The following is a 15535-nucleotide window of genomic DNA, read 5'->3' on the forward strand; positions in this document are numbered from 1 at the left end:
ATTATGTGCAAAGAACTGTTCTAAGCACTGGGGAGATACAAGGTGATCAGGTTGTCCCATGGAGGGCTCACAGTTTTAATCCTCGTTTTACAGATGAGGTAACTGAGGCACAGAGAAGTTAAATGACTTGCCCAAAGTCACACAGCTGACAATTGGCAGAGCTGGGATTTGAACCCATGACCTCTGACTCCAAAGCCCGGGCTTTTTCCTCTGAGCCATGCTGCTTCTCTGTGGTAGTACAGTGCCCTGCACACAGTAAGCACTCAGTTAAATATGACTGACTGACTGCTTGATGCAGGGAAGAATGGACAACCACTGAAGGCTTCTGAAGAGTGGGGAGATGAATGCAAAATGTTAAGAAATGATCCAAGCAGTAGAGTGAAGGGAGAAGACAGAAACTGGAGGCAGAGCAACAGCAAGGGATCTATTAAGGCAGGACAAATTCCTAGACTAGTGTGGTGGCAAAATGGATGGAGAGGAAGGACAGGTCCTGGAAATATTATGGAGGGAGAAACAAAAGGATTTGGTCACTGGCTGAATATGGAGGTTGAAAGAGAGGGAAGAGTCAAAGATAATGCTAAGGCTACAGGCTTGGGAGATAGGTAGGATGGGGGTGTTATCAACTGTGATGGAAAATTACATGGATGCGAAGATTTGGATGGGAAAGTGAGTTCAATGATCAATCAATGAATTAATCAAATAATGATATTTATTGAGTGCTTACCGTGTGCAGAGCACTGTAATAAGAAGCAGCATGGCCTAATGGCAAGAGCCTAGGCTTGGGAGTCAGAGGATCTGGGGTTCTGCTCCTCATTCTGCCACTCATCTGCTGTGTGACCTTGGGCAAGTCACTTCACTTCTCTGTGCCTCAGTTACCTCATCTGGAAAATGGGGATTAAGACTGTGAGCCCTGCATGGGACAACCTGATTAACTTGTTATCTATTCCAGCACTTAGAACAGTGCTTGACACTTAGTAAGTGCCTAACAAATACTATTTTTTTTAAAAGTGTTTGGGAGAGTACAATACAGATGGTAGACATGATTCTTGTCTACAAGGAGCTTACAGTCTAAAGAGGAAGACAGATATGGAAATATTGAGATTGAGGTGCCAGCAGCACATCTATGTACAGATGTTCTGAAGGCAGGAGCTAATGTGAGATTGCAGAGAAGGAGAGGTCAGGACTTGTGAGGCAGCAGTGTCTGAATCAGTGTGTATACTTAAGACTGAGTGAATGAATATATGTATATGCTGGCAGAGTCTTTGGGGATAACAATTAGAGAAAGGGAGAATGTGTGGGTTGTGTGTGCATGTATATGTGTGCTTTTGGCTGAGAATGTGTGTGTCTCCTATCTCTGTGCCTACTCTATGTCTCTCCTGGGAAGTCTTTGCCTCTATTCCCCTGTTTGTTCTCTGTGGTGTTCCTTAGAAATCCCTTGTGGTGTCTCTGCCTCTGTCTGTTTTCACTTGTCTCTCCCTGTTTCCTTCTTTTTCTTCCTCTAATGTATTTTTTTTTTTTACTTTTGTCAAACCCACACAAAGCATGGGTCCATTTGGTAGATAGTTTGTAAAAGACATCAAAAGCAATTCTGTTCATGTTTTGTAAAGTTCACCCTTTCACAGGAGGCTTTTATATAGGAATTGAATGCTCTTGATGAAGATCTCCCACTTTAAAGGATTTATCATTGTAGGAGTATAATCTTCTTCTAATAGGACTCCGTTTGCACTCCATGTATTCTTTATTAATCCCAAGTAAATTGCCAGTGGAACTGTCTCAAGGACAAATCATGAAAAAAAAATACAAGTATGAGATATGGAGCTGCCTTTTAAATGTTATTGATTTGGTTTGATCTGATATTTAATTCTCAATAATTGAAAATAATTTATTTTATAGTGAATCCCATTTCTCCCTGTGGGGATGGAGAGGAGATGAGAAAACTGGCAGTCTTAAAAGCACTGAAGGCAAGCTCTCCAGGGGTTTATAGAAAGAAGTAGCATGCCTTCCTCTTCTCCACGTTCAGGAGTAAGGATGGTTCTGTATGACATGATACACGATCGGGGAAGAAAACAAAACATTTAATCAAGTTCCACTTTTAGCCTGTGCTAAATCCCCAGGCATCTTCTGAGAGAATGGATGTGGTACATGACAACTTGGCTTACAAAATTACGACCCCCTGGAAAATTAAAGCTTCCGGTCAGCTTTCATGTTTCTGTTTCCTCAATCAATGAATCGATGGCACTTATTGGGCACTTACTTTGTGCACAGCACTGAACTCGACATTTCGGAAAATACAATAGAGTGCGTAGACTCAATCCCTGTCCTCAGGGGGATTAAAATTTAGTGGATTTTACAATCTATTCAAATTGTAGATTTACAACCTGTCCCATTCAATTTGAGGTGACAGTGGGAGAAGAATGTATGCAAGGATATATGGGTGAGGGCATAGTTGAAAATATCAGTGTGGGACTGATGGTCTTAACTATCCCATGAACCACAAAAACTGTCCACTGTTGGGTTTCTATGGACTGGTTGAAGCCCCTTGTCATTTTTTTGTTTCTGTTACACAGTACTCTATAAACTGCTCCTCCAAAAGGCCTTCCCTTTTGTGATTGCAGTTGTGTCTCAGCTTTTAGCTGAGATGCCAAATGGTCTGCGGATGCACTTCACTCTAATTTTCAAAATGTTTTCTCTTCTCATTACTATCACTGCCCCATTTCAGCTCACCCCCTGCAATTCATTCTTCCGGCTAATCCCACCCAGTGAAATTGTGTTGAGGCGATCATAGTTCAAATGCTAGTACACTAACTCTGTTCCAGGACTTCTATAAATCTATTAGAGACCTTTATACCCATGATTCAAATTATCCAACCGGTGACAAAGTGGTAGATCGGCTCAGGTGGTGATTGTTCCTAAGTGGGTACAGGTAGGGTGCGGATAAAAAGTGGGCAGCGATTATGCACTAAATAACAGCCAAGATAAAAATCCATTCTTTTTCAATTGAACAAAAACAGAAATAAATAAAATGGAGGGCTGATGTATTTGTCCTGGGTAGAAACTTTCAAAATGGAGAGGTTCAATTTAGGAAGTCTAGCACCTCAGTTTGGGGATTTAATTGCCATCGCCAATGTGAGGACAAGTTGGGTAAGTAGACCTTCTTTGTGGATACAGGTTGGTTATGAATGCTAGTGTGAGGGGATGCTAGTCAGATACGGGTACAAAAGACAAAACCCGTTCAGTTCTCTAAAATCAATAAATCCATCTACATTAGCATTTATGAAGCACTTACTCCTTGTGAGCAGACTGTCTCTATGTGTTGCCGACTTGTACTTCCCAAGCGCTTAGTACAGTGCTCTGCACACAGTAAGCACTCAATAAATACTATTGATTGATTGATTGATTGTATACTAACTCTGTTTTGGGGGGTTTTTAAACAGTATTTTTTAAGCACTTATTATGTGACAGACACTGTACCAAATGCTGGGGTAGAGACAAGCTAATCAGATCGGACACAGCCCCTGTCCCACATAGGGCTCAGAGTCTTAATCCTCATTTTATGGATGCGGTACCTGAGGCACAGAAAAAATAAGTGACTTGCCCAAGGTCACACAGCAGCCAAGAGCAGAGCTGGGATTAGAACCAGGTCCTTCTGACTCCCATGCCTATGCTCTATCCACTAGACCAAGCTGCTTTCTTCCAGTATAACTCTGTTATATTATACTCTCCCAAATGGTTAGTACAGTGCTCTGCACACAGTAAGGACTCAATATACATATATGAGTATGAATATGTATATTGAGTCCTTACTGTGTGCAGAGCACTGTACTAACCATTTGGGAGAGTATAATATATATATATATTCATTCAATCATATTTATTGAGTGCTTACTGTATATATATATATATATATAATTGATTGACATACAAGATGGTAATTATAATAATACTGAGCATTTGGGAGAGTAAAATATAACAGAGTTGGTAGACACATTCCCTGCCCACAAGGAGTTTACAGTCTAGACCCCTTCCCTGCCCCAAAGACCTTGCAATCTAATGGGAGAGAGAGGCAGAAAGAAATTATTTACAGAGAGTGGGAGCAACAGTAAGAACAAGCAGGCAACTGGTAGCAGTAAGAATATGTGTGGATGAAATATATTAATGAATAATTGAATATACATATTTATATAAGGCTTAAGGATAGGTATGAACACTTAAATGCTGGGGTGGCCATGGGGTTAACGTGTCTTGGGATGCCGGGAGGTGATCAATCAATCAATCAATTGTATTTATTGAGCGCTTACTGTGTGCAGAGCACTGTACTAAGCGCTTGGGAAGTACAAGTTGGCAACATATAGAGACAGTCCCTACCCAACAGTGGGCTCACAGTCTAAAAGGGGGAGACAGAGAACAAAACCAAACACACTAACAAAATAAAATAAATAGAATAGATATGTACAAGTAAAATAAATAAATAGAGTAATAAATATGTACAAACATATATACATATATACAGGTGCTGTGGGGAAGGGAAGGAGGTAAGATGAGGGGGATGGAGAGGGGGATGAGGGGGAGAGGAAGGAAGGGGCTCAGTCTGGGAAGGTGAGCTCTCAGCAGGGCCTTGAAGGGAGGAAGAGAGCTAACTTGGCAGATGGGCAGAGGGAGGGCATTCCAGGCCCGGGGGATGACGTGGGCCGGGGGTCGATGGCGGGACAGGCGAGAACGAGGCACGGCGAGGAGATTAGTGGCAGAGGAGCGGAGGGTACAGGGTGGGCTGTAGAAGGAGAGAAGGGAGGTGAGGTAGGAGGGGGCGAGGTGATGGAGAGCCTTGAAGCCGAGGGTGAGGAGTTTCTGCCTGATGCGCAGTTTCTGCCTGATGCGCATCAGGCAGGTGATCAGAGAAGGATTCTTGAAGAAGGAGGGATTTTAGGAGTACTTTGAAAATGGGGATAGCTTTAGTTTGGCAGATTTGGGGTATGAGAGTTCCAGACCCAAAAAACAGCACGAGTGAGAGCTTAGAGATAAGAGTGTCAAAAATAAGATGAAGTTGGATGGTGAGCTGGAAGGAGTGAAGTGTGTAAGATGCCAAGTGACAGGTGAAAACAGCAGAGAGTGCCTCAGTTACCTCATCTGTAAAATGGGGATTAAGACTGTGATCCCCTTGCGGGACATGCACTGTATCCAACTTGATTTTCTTGTCTCTAACCCTGTGCTTAGTACAGTGCTATGCACAAAGTAAACAATTAATTTGATTGATTTATTTTTTTATTTGATTTTCAATTTCCTCTTCTATCACTGCACTGCTGGACAGTGTCCTGCCTTTGTAACAGAATTATATTATAACATATATCATATATATCATATCTCATAACACCGCCAAGATCCACCCTTTCCTCTCCATCCAAACCGCTACGTTGCTGGTTCAGTCTCTCATCCTATCCTGACTGGATTACTACATCAGCCTCCTCACTGATCTCCCATCCTCCTATCTCTCCCACTTCAGTCTTTACTTCACTCTGCTGCCTGGATTATCTTTGTATAGAAACACTCTGGGCATGTCACTCCCCTCCTCAAAAATCTCCAGTGGTTGCCTATCAACCTTCCAATCAAGTAAAAACTCCTCACTCTCAGCTTAAAGGCTCTCTGTCACCTCACCCCCTCCTACCTCACCTCCCTTCTCTCTTTCTACAGCCCAGCCCTCACCCTCCACTCATCTGCTGCTAACCTCCTCACTGTGCCTCGTTCACACCTGTCCCGCCATCGACCCCCGGCCCACGTCCTCCCCTTGGCCTGGAATGCCCTCCCTTCCCACATCTGCCAAACTAGCTGTCTTCCTCCCTTCAAAGCCCTAATGAGAGCTCACCTCCTCCAGGAGGCCTTCCCAGATGGAGCCCCCTTTTTCGTTTCCTCCTCCCCTCCCCATACCCCCCCCACCTCCTTCCCCTCCCCACAGCACTTGCATATATTTGTACATATTTATTACTTTATTTATTTTACTTGTACATATTTACTACTCTATTTTATTAATGATGTGCATATAGCTATAATTCTATTTATTCTGACGGCTTTCACACCTGTCTACATGTTTTGTTTTGTTGTCTGTCTCCCCCTTCTAGATTGTGAGCCCATTGTTGGGTAGGGACTGTCTCTATATGTTGCCGATTTGTACTTCCCAAGTGCTTAGTACAGTGCTCTGCACACAGTAAGCGCTCAATAAATAAGATTGAATGAATGAATGAATGAATGAATGAATGAATTATGTGATGATAATTCTGGGTTGCCAATAAAAATTTTTGATCAAGTGTAAGCTTTCCTTGGTAGAGATTGGACTAATCACTGTTCCATAGTGCCAGACTTACTCTGTAAGGCAGTTCACTGTCTTCTGCATACCTTCTTGGGTGTGTATTTCTAGGATACAGCCATCTGCAAATAGTAACTCTTGGATGACTGTCGCCATCACTTTTGATGATGCCTGTAGCTTGTGAGCCAACAGTGTTTCCCAGAGAGGATTGAAAGTTTAACTCCTGTGTCCAAATCTAGCTAGAATAAATTGAATAGAATTGGACCTTCTATGCATCCCATTGGAGAAAAGCTTTTTGTTGTTGTTCTGACAATGCTGTTGTAGTTTTGTTGTAGAGATCCTTGCACATAGCCTTGCTTTCCAGGAATCTAATATTGAGTCACTGTGGCAGTTTTAAGGGCAATTTTCCTCGTAATGGCTGCATTGTCAGTGTGAGCTAGACATGGCTCCTGCAACAGTGCTTTGCACATAGTAAGTGCTTAATAAATGCCGTTCTTATCATCATCAACATCCACACATCCCTCCAATCCCGCTGCCACACTACAATATAGTTCATATAATGACAATATTAAGATTGCTGGTACATCCAGGATGTCTTTTTCTTCATTTGATAGGGAGTAAACAGCTTTGGTACTCTTCAAGAAGGCAAAGGGGAAAGGGTACAGACCTGTGATATAATCACTGTTCTGTAGATGTGCTGAGCAGAGACTTGAGAAACTACATTGTCCTTGTGCTTTGTCCAGAGAAGTCCCAAGTATTTACTTTGGATTACACAGTCCGATTTGCTTCCACTCACATAAGTAGAAAATTAGCCAATACAACTATCATCTTATGGAGAAAAATACCCTTTAAACATATATTTTTCAAAGTCTCTGAGAGAGTTCAGTGAGAGTAAAATGAAAATAACATTTAAACAATTTTTTTGTTACTTGATCTAATGAGAACCAAGTAGTTTAGGAATTACAGTTATAGTTTGGTAACAAAGGATTGAGATTATTTCTTGGTTTCTGGTTTATATCCTGGAGCTTAATTACAGGCAATATGTAAATTACCCTTATTGTACCCACCTGCAATTTTGGTCCCTGGCTATTATCTCTGAATTTCCTTTTCTCTACTTATGTTCCATTTGGATACCCCAGGCCCTTTCACGGAACTGGTTGGCCAAAAATAAGGGTTCAATGTGACAAATAGACTGTATAAACTTAAAAAGAAAATTTCAAAAGCCAAGCAAATTAGGGAACCAGTCAAATCGTCCAATCTGAGATGCTATATTCTCAGAACAGAACATTATGTCTCACAAATTATCTCTCAATCCCACCTGCTCTCAGATCTTTATAGGCTGGCTATCTGCACTGCTACGATTGCTCAATAGAAAATAAACAGATGGGGCTGAAAATATTCCAAAAAACAAATGGGGTAGACACTGCCTCAGGCCTTTGAACAGAATCAGAGTAGGTTGTTGTATTTTTTTCCCCATTTGAAAAACAAATCTGGAATACAGAACTTGATGCGATTTAATTTTCAACCACAGTCTACTCTTTTTTTGCTTCTTTTGAAAATCCAAAACTATGTTTCCCATTAAAAAAAAATCTGACCACTGAATGATCAATGATTGGTATTTCAAAAGTATATTAAAGTGAATGAAAATCTTTCTAAGGCATAAGGTATATAGATTCCTTTATTCAGCATTGAAGAACTTCAGGAGCAGTAATTTCATTAATTAAATTGCTTTTCAAATAAAGGCCAGATCCATTGATACCTGACAAAGATAAATTATGCCCAGGGCAGGCTTATATTTTTCTGCATGTGTTTGCCCTTTATGTGTTGACTTCCACTTAAGGAGAGCCTAGCTAAACATGGTCTCTCCTCTCCCCTTTCACTGTGCACTGTTTTTCGTTTGTCCTTGTCACATTTACAGCTCTCCAGTAAGTGACTTTCTGCGTCTCAATGGGGACCTGGGAATCCACTGACTCTTGCACCTCCTCAGCCAAAAAAAAAGAAAAAAAAATGGAAAAAAAATTAGAACCAGATTTTCTTTTTAAAAGGTCTTAGATTCAGAAGCTCCCCTAATTTTTAGTGAAGTTTTGCAGCATAGGTATCAACAGTATTTACTGAGGGCTTACTGGGCACAGGGCACTATACAAAGCATGTGGTGGACATACAAAACAAGAAAAAAGGCCTAATTTGTAATAATGATTCATAATAATTTTAATACTTGTTAAGTGCTATTTGCCAAGCACTGTTCTAAGCATTGGAGTAGATATAAGTCAATCTGGTTGGGCACAGAGGAGATTTCAATCTAATGAGAGCGATAGTAGACATAAGTGATGAATATACCACAGTTAAGAGTGAGAAAATAGACATGAAGGACATATAGCTGTCCTTCCAGTTCAAAGATGACACTGGTGGTGAGATTTTTTTTTTATCAACAGGTTGGGGGTATGGCTTGATGAGACTGCTGTAGGGCAGCACAATTCCTTTCACACTTTGTGCTTGAAAATATTTCTCCCTGCTGCAATGTTCCATGTTACCCACAGTGACTGATACTAGTTTCATTTTTACTCCTGGTAGTCATGATCTACCCCAAAGCAGCTTCTTCAAGGCATTCACCCTGATCTTGATTGTTGCTCTCCTGGCTGACCCGATTTTGGTTGCTGTCTCTCAATTTAATGGTAATCTTTTAAATCTGTAATTGGGAGGAAAGGAGGCTAAAGTGATCTAATTTGGGATTATCTCAGTTTTAAAGCTTTTCTACCACCTTTCCCTTGGAAAGGCTTTAGGCTCAGGATGCCAAAGTGCACTGAAAATCTGGCTCCAAGCACACGTAAAAGTCTTCTGTATTTCTTTGATAATCCTCGGCCCTATAGTTGGAAATCTTAGCCTCCGAATCTTTCTGTTTGCTTCCTTTCCAATTTGTAATACTGATGAAATCTTGACTTTAACCATTATTATGTTTGAGAACCTAGTTCAGTCACGATTACTAGGGCTTTTGTATAGCTAAAACACAGATCTTGGCTAAACTCTCTGCCCCTTCTTTTCCTTAGGAATGTGTTGAATAAGGTGATGGTTGGTCCATATTATTATTAGTTTTGCTTATTTTTTCAGTCTCAAGCATGATGGCATAGAATAAGTTGAACAGGACTGGACCTACTCTACAGGCCTGCTTTACTCTAATGGTAATAGAGGCAAAGTCAGACAAGGCACCTTCAGATCTCACTCAGCCAACCGTGTCATGGAACTGCTTAAGGATCTTGGTGAACTTCTCAGGGCAGCCAAATTTATTGAGAAATGGTCAAAGCCCTCATCGGCTGATGGTAACCAAATGCTTTTGTAAGCTCCAGGAAAACAATACTAAATTATTTGATTTATTCACTGCACTTTCCTTGTATCAGTTCTGTTGTGAAGATCTTATCTGCTGTGATGCATTTTGCTCTGAAGCCATACTGACATTCAGGTAGCAAGCATTCTGTCGTCTATGGTCTTTAGCAGTCTGTCAGTAGTCTGTTCAGATGGATTCTGAATGACCAGATGGATTCTGAATGAGTTGTCTACACGCGCTGCCTCGAATTCCTCAACACCAACTCTCTCCTCGACCCCCTCCAGTCTGGCTTCCGTCCCCTACATTCCACGGAAACTGCCCTCTCAAAGGTCACCAATGACCTCCTGCTTGCCAAATCCAACGGCTCATACTCTATCCTAATCCTCCTTGACCTCTCAGCTGCCTTCGACACTGTGGACCACCCCCTTCTCCTCAACACTCTATCCAACCTTGGCTTCACAGACTTCGTCCTCTCCTGGTTCTCCTATCTCTCCAGTCATTCATTCTCAGTCTCTTTTGCAGGCTCCTCCTCCCCCTCCCATCCCCTTACTGTGGGGGTTCCCCAAGGTTCAGTTCTTGGTCCCCTTCTGTTCTCTATCTACACTCACTCCCTTGGTGACCTCATTCGCTCCCATGGCTTCAACTATCATCTCTACACTGATGACACCCAGATCTACATCTCTGCCCCTGCTCTCTCCCCCTCCCTCCAGGCTCGCATCTCCTCCTGCCTTCAGGACATCTCCATCTGGATGTCTGCCCGCCACCTAAAACTTAACATGTCCAAGACTGAACTCCTTGTCTTCCCTCCCAAACCCTGCCCTCTCCCTGACTTTCCCATCACTGTTGATGGCACTACCATCCTTCCCGTCTCACAAGCCCACAACCTTGGTGTCATCCTCGACTCCGCTGTCTCATTCACCCCTCACATCCAAGCCGTCACCAAAACCTGCCGGTCTCAGCTCCGCAACATTGCCAAGATCCGCCCTTTCCTCTCCATCCAAGCCGCTACCCTGCTCGTTCAAGCTCTCATCCTATCCTGTCTGGACTACTGCATAAGCCTTCTCTCTGATCTCCCATGCTCGTGTATCTCCCCACTTCAATCCATACTTCATGCTGCTGCCCAGATTGTTTTAGTCCAGAAGCACTCTGGGCATGTTACTCCCCTCCTCAAAAATCTCCAGTTGCTACCAATCAATATGCGCATCAGGCAGAAACTCCTCACCCTGGGCTTCAAGGCTGTCCATCACCTCGCCCCCTCCTACCTCACCTCCCTTCTCTCCTTCTACAGCCCAGCCCGCACCCTCCGCTCCTCTGTCGCTAATCTCCTCACTGTGCCTCGTTCTCACCTGTCACGCCGTTGACCCCCGGGCCACGTCATCCCCCTGGCCTGGAATGCCCTTCCTCCCAACATCTGCCAAGCTAGCTCTCTTCCTCCCTTCAAGGCCCTACTGAGAGCTCACCTCCTCCAGGAGGCCTTCCCAGACTGAGCCCCTTCCTTCCTCTTCCCCTCCTCCCTCCCCGCCTTACCTCCTTCCCCTCCCCACAGCACCTGTATATATGTATATATGTTTGTACATATTTATTACTCTATTTATTTATCTTACTTGTACATATCTAGTCTATTTATTTTATTTTGTTAATGTTTGGTTTTGTTCTCTGTCTCCCCCTTCTAGACTGTGAGCCCAATGTTGGGTAGGGACTGTATATGTTGCCAATTTGTACTTCCCAAGCGCTTAGTACAGTACTCTGCACACAGTAAGCACTCAATAAATACGATTGATTGATTGATTGGAGTCAGAGGTCATGGGTTCAAATCCCGACTCTGCCAACTGGCAGCTGTGTGACTTTGGTCAAGTCACTTAACTTCTCTGTGCCTCTGTTCCCTCATTTGTAAAATGGGGATTAAGACTATGAGCCCCACGTGGGACAACCTGATCACCCTGTATCCCCCCCGCACTTAGAACAGTGCTTTGCACATAGTAAGCCCTTAACAAATACCATCATTATTATTATTATAATTGTCAGGCAGGCATCAGTTTTATCAGCCTCTGTTGTACTGTATTTGGAGGTTAGTGCTCTGCCCACAGTAAGTGCTCAATAAATACCTTTGTTTTATTGATTGATCAGCCACGCCAACATTTCCACACTCCTGCCAAACCCACACCCACAGATATAAAATCAACATGATCTTCCCAATCCAACAGTGTGGCTCTTGCTCATGCTTTCTCTTTCTGGCTCTCATTTTCTTTTTCTCCCCCTTACTTTCTCCTTCCATCACTCCATCTATTAATGGAAAATGCATTGCCTAGGTAGCAGAATTTCAGCAATCCTGTTTATGGGAAGCAGCATGACGTGGTGGATAGAGCATGGGCCTGGGAGTCAGAAGGTCATGGGTTCTAATCTTGGTTCCGCCACTTGTCCGCTGTGTGACCTTGGACAAGTCACTTCACTTCTCTGTGCCTCAGTTACCTCATCTATGAAATGGGGATTAAGACTGTGAGCTCTATGAGGGACAGGGACTGTGTCCAACCTGATTTGCTTGCATCAGCCCCAGTGTTTAGTACAGTACCTGGCACATAGTAAGCGCTTAACAAATACCATAATTATTATTATTATTATGTGGCAATTGAAAATCTCCAGTTTTGGTTGTTGTAGGGCTCCCCAGGGGCAGGCTGGTACATAGCCTTGGTCTCCATCCACTTTCTGTTAGTGCATAGCATTTGCTGTTTTCGTACAGTATTTCATAATCATTTTCATCTTTCCCCTTCACAGTGGTCTCTCATTCCTGTAAGACTGCCACTCTCTCCACCTTCAAAACCTTATTAAAATCACATCTCCTCCAAGAGGTCTTCTCCGACTAAGCCCTCATTTCTCTGATCCTCCTCCCTTCTGTATTGCTGGTGCACTTGGGTCTGTGCCGCTGAAGCTTCGATAGCACTTGTGTATGTATCCGTAATTTATTTTCATGTCTGTCTCCGTTTCTGGACTGTTAGTTTCCTGTGGGCAGGGAATGTGTCTACCAACTCTGTTGTTTCGTGCTCTCCATACAGTAAGCACTCAATAAATAACATGTGCCAGGTATCACACCCATCCTCTGGCCTGTCCCACCTGGGTGGCGGCGTTGGCTCCCCTGCCCAGTCAGTCAGTTAATCGTATTTGAGTGCTTACTGTGTTCAAGGCACTGTACTAAGCACTTGGGAGAGTACAATATAACAATACAACAGACATGTTTCCTAGCCATAATGAGCTTAAGGCTAAAAGGGGAGACAGACTTTAACATAAATAAATTACAGATATGTAGATAAGTGCTGTGGGGCTGGGAGGAGGGATGAATAAAGGGAGCAAGTCAGGGCAATGCAGAAGGGAGAGGGAGAAGAGAAAAGGAGGGCTTAAGTCAGGGAAGGCCTCTTGGCCTTCAATAAGGCTATGAAGTGGGGAAGAGTAATTGTCTGTCACACAGGATTGGAGCAGAAGCACACTGCAACCCCATGTGACAGGAAAAATGAGCCAACAAGCATACATCATCTAGCTTTTCACTGCAAGATGCACAGCAAGTGGAGAACCACAGTTGGTCTAACCAAGCAATCAATGGTATTTATTGAGTGCTTACTGTGCACAGAGCTCCGTACTAAGCACCTGGGAAAGTACAAGAGAGTTGGTATAGGTGATCCCTGCCCACAAGGAGCTTACAGTCTAGAGGGAAAAATAGAAATAAAAATAAATTGCGATTACATACATAAGTGCTGTGGGGCTAGAGGAGGGGTGAATATCAAAGTTCTTATGGGGCACAGACCCAAACGCACAGGCGACACAGAAGCTAGGGCTTGGACAAGAAGCAGTATGGTCTAGTGGATAGAGCACGAACCTGGGAGTCAGAAGGACCTGGGTTCTAATCTTGGCTCCACCACTTGTCTGCTGTGTGACCTTGAGCAAGTCACTTCACTTCTCTGTAATGCCTTAGTTACCTCATCTGTAAAATGGGGATTAAGACTGTAAGCCTTATGTGGGATAGGTCAGCATGGATTTTGGCAAATTGGCAGGGCCCTCAAGTCCCATATCAAGCTAATGGTTTGTCCAAGCCCTAGCTTCTGTGTCACCTGTGTGTTTGGGTCTGTGCCCCATAAGAACTTTGATATTCACCCCTCCTTGTGGCATTCATCCATCTATATAACTGTAAGATCTGGATCTACTACAGAAGACACATTCTGTACACAAGAACCACTCGTTCCTTCCCCTCTGCCTTCAAACATGCCCATGTCTCTCCCATCCTAAAAAAACCCTCTCGACCCCACCTCACCTTCTAGTTATCACCCCATCTCCCTCTTACCATTCCTTTCCAAACTCCTTGAACGAGTTGTCTACATGCGCTGCCTCAAATTCCTCCACACCAACTCTCTCCTCGACCCCCTCTAATCTGGCTTCTGTCCCCTACATTACACAGAAACTGCCCTCTCAAAGGTCACCAATGACCTCCTGCTTGCCAAATCCAACGGCTCATACTCTATCCTAATCCTCCTCGACCTCTCAGCTGCCTTTGACACTGTGGACCACCCCCTTCTCCTCAACATGCTATCCAACCTTGGCTTCACAGACTCCATCCTGTCCTGGTTCTCCTCTTATCTCTGCGGCTGTTCCTTCTCAGTCTCTTTTGCAGGCTCCTCCTCCCCCTCCCATCCCCTTACTGTGGGGGTTGCCCAAGGTTCAGTTCTTGGTCCCCTTCTGTTCTTGATCTACATGCACTCCCTTGGTGACCTCATTTGCTCCCACAGCTTCAACTATCATCTCTACGCTGATGACACCCAGATCTACATCTCTGCCCCTGCTCTCTCCCCCTCCCTCCAGGCTCACATCTCCTCCTGCCTTCAGGACATCTCCATCTGGATGTCTGCCCACCACCTAAAACTCAACATGTCCAAGACTGAACTCCTTGTCTTCCCTCCCAAACCCTGCCCTCTCCCTGACTTTCCCATCACTGTTGACAGCACTACCATCCTTCCCGTCTCACAGGCCCGCAACCTTGGTGTCATCCTCGACTCCGCTGTCTCATTCACCCCTCACATCCAAGCCGTCACCAAAACCTGCCGGTCTCAGCTCTGCAACATTGACATGATCCACCCTTTCCTCTCCATCCAAACCGCTGCCTTGCTCATTCAAGCTCTCATCCTATCCCGTCTGGACTACTGCATCAGCCTTCTCTCTGATCTCCCATGCTCGTGTCTCTCCCCACTTCAATCCATACTTCACGCCGCTGCTCGGGTTGTCTTTGTCCAGAAACGCTCTGAGCACGTTACTCCCCTCCTCAAAAATCTCCAGTGGCTACCAATCAATCTGTGCATCAGGCAGAAACTCCTCACCCTTGGCTTCAAGGCTGTCCATCACCTCGCCCCCTCCTACCTCACCTCTCTTCTCTCCTTCTACAGCCCAGCCCACACCCTCTGCTCCTCTGCCGCTAATCTCCTCACCGTGCCTCGTTCTTGCCTGTCCCACCGTCGACCCCCGGGCCATGTCATCCCCCTGGCCTGGGATGCCCTCCCTCCCAACATCCACCAAGCTAGCTCTCTTCTTCCCTTCAGGGCCCTACTGAGAGCTCACCTCCTCCAGGAGGCCTTCCCAGACTGAGCCCCTTCCTTCCTCTTCCCCTCATCCCCCTCTCCATCCCCCCCGTCTTACCTCCTTCCCTTCCCCACAGCACCTGTATATATGTATATATGTTTGTACATATTTATTACTCTATTTATTTTACTTGTACATATCTATTCTATTTATTTCATTTTGTTAATATGTTTGGTTTTGTTCTCTGTCTCCCCCTTCTAGACTGTGAGCCCACTGTTGGGTAGGGACTGTCTCTATATGTTGCCAACTTGTACTTCCCAAGCGCTTAGTACAGTGCTCTGCACACAGTAAGTGCTCTATAAATACGA

The sequence above is a fragment of the Tachyglossus aculeatus genome, chromosome X1, assembly GCF_015852505.1.
Source record: "Tachyglossus aculeatus isolate mTacAcu1 chromosome X1, mTacAcu1.pri, whole genome shotgun sequence".
Classification (NCBI taxonomy): Eukaryota; Metazoa; Chordata; class Mammalia; order Monotremata; family Tachyglossidae; genus Tachyglossus; species Tachyglossus aculeatus.